The sequence below is a fragment of the Saimiri boliviensis genome, chromosome 4 (assembly GCF_048565385.1).
Source record: "Saimiri boliviensis isolate mSaiBol1 chromosome 4, mSaiBol1.pri, whole genome shotgun sequence".
Lineage (NCBI taxonomy): Eukaryota > Metazoa > Chordata > Mammalia > Primates > Cebidae > Saimiri > Saimiri boliviensis.
Genome location: NC_133452.1, coordinates 133,910,556 through 133,914,587, shown reverse-complemented (window position 1 = coordinate 133,914,587; position 4,032 = coordinate 133,910,556).

Here is a 4,032-nt window from a genome sequence, read left to right as displayed (position 1 = left end):
TCACAACTGTGACCTTGACTGCGCTTCTCTCCAGAGTCTGCGGCTTCTGTCCAGTCCGCTCTTTCCTCTGCGTGGCCAAGAGGGCGCAGTGCTGGTGTCTTTAGTGAGTGGCTGTGAGCGCGGGGCTGGGGCCGAGAGCAGAGGACTGGAGAGGAGCCGCCAAGCCACCACAGGCCCTGGGGAACCGTCACCGTCTTCCGGCGACATCAGGCCGCAGATTCGGGTTTGCCCACCTGCTGCTCCGGATTCAGGCTTCCTCTCCACCCGCCTGCCTCCCTCAGGAGGACCTGGCACATCAGGAAGCCCCGGGCGTTTTGCGGACTGGGTGGTCAAAAATGGCATGTGGGTGAGGGTCAATTGAGATTAGACGTGAATAACGGGAAACCTAGGGCCGCAGGGTTGGGGCCCAGGTGGGGCCCAGAAGCTTCCCTGGAAGTCAACTTCCAAGAAAGGTGGTTAAGTGAGGGGCACTACGGCAAGAGGAAGAAAGATTGATTTGCAATTGACTTGTAGCCCCGATCGATTTTGGTCCCTATTTGACCGCCAGAGGTCTGCAGCTCTCTCCTGGGTGAGTTCTGAAGACCCCTGGGGAAAGCTGGGCACAAGGGACTTTTTCATTCTACAGAGGAACTTCCCCTGAGGCAGATCTCCTCTGTGCCCAGGGAAGGAAGGCTGGGCGTGATGGTGTCGAAAAAAGTTACACAGAGAAAAGGTCAGGTTCATTTTTGCTATCCTATGCTGAACCCAGATAAATTAACTGGAGTTCATTGGAGTGATGGCAATAGGCCTATAACTGGTCTCCTGCTTCCTATGCAGCCCTTCCCCCATAAAGTCAGAAACCTGTCCTCCTGAAACAGTGAATCCCCAGCAGAGGACCTCGGCTCCCAAGATCGAATTCAGCCTGGGTGACCTGGAACCGGCTACCCTGCCCAGGAGCTGTCAACACCTGGAGCACAGTGCAGGAGGAACGCAGGGGAGCTTGGTGGGGAGGTGAGTGAGTGCAGGCCGGTTCCAGGAACTGCTTGGACCCTTGGGGTCGCTCTCACTCAGGCGGTCCTCCAGGTCCTCACACAGTCCATCTCAGAGCAGGATGGATGCCTCCAGTAGAGGCAGGGGGTGAGGCAAAGGCAGATATGGGGTCGCTTGCACTTTGCAGCAAACTGGAGAGGGACTTGAGAAGCAAGGAGTACTGGCCCTCACACGGAAACCTAGAGTGCACTGCCCAAAGGGGAAGGGAACCGCAGCCACTCACATCCACAGAAGACTTGGCAGATGGGAGAGGGTGGCTTTGAGGACTGAAATCCCTACCTCCTAGGACTCTGGATACTCAGACACGTGCTTCCTCCTGTGCTTCTACTCGAGCCTCAGGACTGTGTTTGGGACTCTCTGCATCTTGCCCTTGTAATTCTCTGCTCTCCAGATGGCCTCCTTTCCCCTGGAGTGCAACAGTGGCCATCAGATTCTTGTGCTGAAGGTCACTAGGTGATCGTGAGATTCTGGGGCCAGTTACTTCCCTTTCTTAACTACCTCAGGCTTCACAAAACTGAGCTCCACACAGTCATACCCATCTCTCCCCGTGCAGCTCAAAGGAATTATTCATATAAAAAGACAAAACTTAAATGGAATGATGTTTCTGCAGCCAATTGTTTAACGCGGAGAAGCTGGACTTCCAGTTTTCTGTCCTTCCTGAGAACTGAATCCTAAAACACTAATCTCATGTCAGTCTTCTGCCTTAAGTGGGAATTGCTGTAGCTAGTCTGTTCTAAAGGCAACCTGCGAGCCCCTAGGATTGGAGAACACAAGACCACTTTTCCTAAACACATACGTGTTTCTGTCCTGACCAGGTCAGCGGAATTCCAGTGTCCTTTCTGAGTCACACCGAGGTAACTGCACAGACCAGGAACCCACATTTTAAAAAGAATAAAGCAAAATAAGTGGCCTGTAGTGTGTGGGCTGGGGTTAGTGCGGGTTTCCGGCTTGGCCGCAGGTGTCGGTGGTTCAGCGCCGAGGCTTTTGGGTGGGGTCTGGCTTGGCTTTGCGTCCGCGCGTTTTTGCCCTGCTCCGTGGCGCTGCTCCGGGGCGGAAGCGGCGAGACTCGGACGAGCTCAGACGAGAGCGGCGGCTGTGAAGGCGGCAGGGAGGAGGACTCACAGATCGCGGAGATGCCGGCGTTCCTAGAAGACGCCTGGGTCCTGACGAAAGACAAGTTCAAGAGTGACTTGGTCGCCCTTAAAGTGAGGCTCCTGGCCAGGAGCAGCGCAGAGACGAGTACTCACAGCTCTGCCTGCAGCACTCGGAGCTGCCGCTGCGGTCCGCGGAGCCCACGCGGAGGGCCACGCCTCCGTCAGCTGCGCGGAGCTCCAGCGCACCCTGATCCAGGCTCCGGAGCCCGGCCGCCCGCCGGCAGCAGGAAAGCCACGAAGAAAACGATCAACCCACACCAGAAAATAAAGCTGATCTCGAGGTCACCGCGCTCACCAAGGAAGGTCTCCTGGACCCGCTTGCGAAGTATGGAGAGAAACCTAGTCCTACTGGGGAACATCCAGGAAGCGATATGAGAAAAAAAAAAAAAAAAAAAAAAAAACCTTGAAACTAAAGGAACGAGGACGATCTGTCGTCCAGGCTGGTGTGCAGTGGTGCCATCTCGGCTCACTGCAGCCTCCGCCTCCTGGGTTCAAGGGATTCTGGTATCTCCACCTCACAAGTGACTGGAGCCACTGGCGCCCACCACCTCGCCTAATTTTTATTTTATTATTATTTATTTATTTTATTCGCCTTGTCCAGGCTGGTCTCCAACTCCTGAACTCAAGGGATCCGCCCACCTCCGTGGATTAACAATTTAATCTTTAGCAGAAAATGCAAGGCAGAATGGAAATCAAGGTTCTAATAGATACCGTGACAATAAAGAAGACTAACATGGAGCTCAAGCTTGACGAGAGAGAACCACTGAACAGCAGAGCAAAGACTCCAGTAAGACTCAAGCAAAGAAGACTTGAGATGGAGCTATTCTCACGCTGGAATACCTCAGACTGAACACACAAGTAGCGCTTTCAGAAGGCGGAACTCTGCAGGCATGGAATAGGGAGTCTACCAGAGGGCCCAGGAACCCAAAGAAGAGGGTGGAAACCAGAACATTTTCCCAGAGATGGTGCAGCTCTCACAGCTGAAACTCTAATGACTCCAGGACGCAAAACCTTCGTTGTCAGTAGGGTGACTGCAAATTGCAAACTCACTAAATTCTCCGACATATCCAAACCTCCAAAGAAAGCACTGTCAAAAACGAACAAACAAAAACAAATAGGAAAGAAGAGTAGAAAGGAATATTCTTAAGGAAATGCTGTCCTATGAAGCATCTACACCAACAGGAATTAGTGCAGGAATATTCTTAAGGAAATGTTGCCCTATGAAGCATCTACACTACACCAACAGGAATTAGTGCAGACCAGTCAAAAGGGCTACAGGTGGGCCATTAGAACTCAGTTCAGGATGGAGGAATCTTTTCCCTCTAAATATGTTCCTAAGTGTGTTTCTTGGCAGATGTCAAGTCAAAAAAGACAAAGAAAAAAAATGACCCGTTTCTGTATGGACAAACATTTTGCTGTTTGTTGTGGTAGGTTTTGCTTGTTGGTTGGTTGGTTGGTTGGTCTATCAAGGGGTGGAAACCAACCAAGGAAATCCTTTCTCTAATATTCTTTCCGATGACTCTAGAAACCCAACTGAAAGGAATTAATTTGGTACCTTCAACTTGGTCAGCTGGGTCTCTTTTTCTTTTCTTTTCTTTTCTTTTTTTTTTCCCCCAGATGGAGTTTTGCCCTGTTGACAGGCTGGAGTGCAGTGGCACAATCTCAGCCTCCCAAGTTCAAGCAATTTCCCTGCCTCGGCATCCAGAGTAGCTGGGACTACAGGTGAGTGCTGCCACACCTGGCTAATTTTTGTATTTTATCAGAGACAGGGTTTCACCAGGTTGGCCAGGATGGTCTCGATCTCCGGACCTCATGATCCACCCACCTTGGCCTCTCTTAAAGTGCTGGG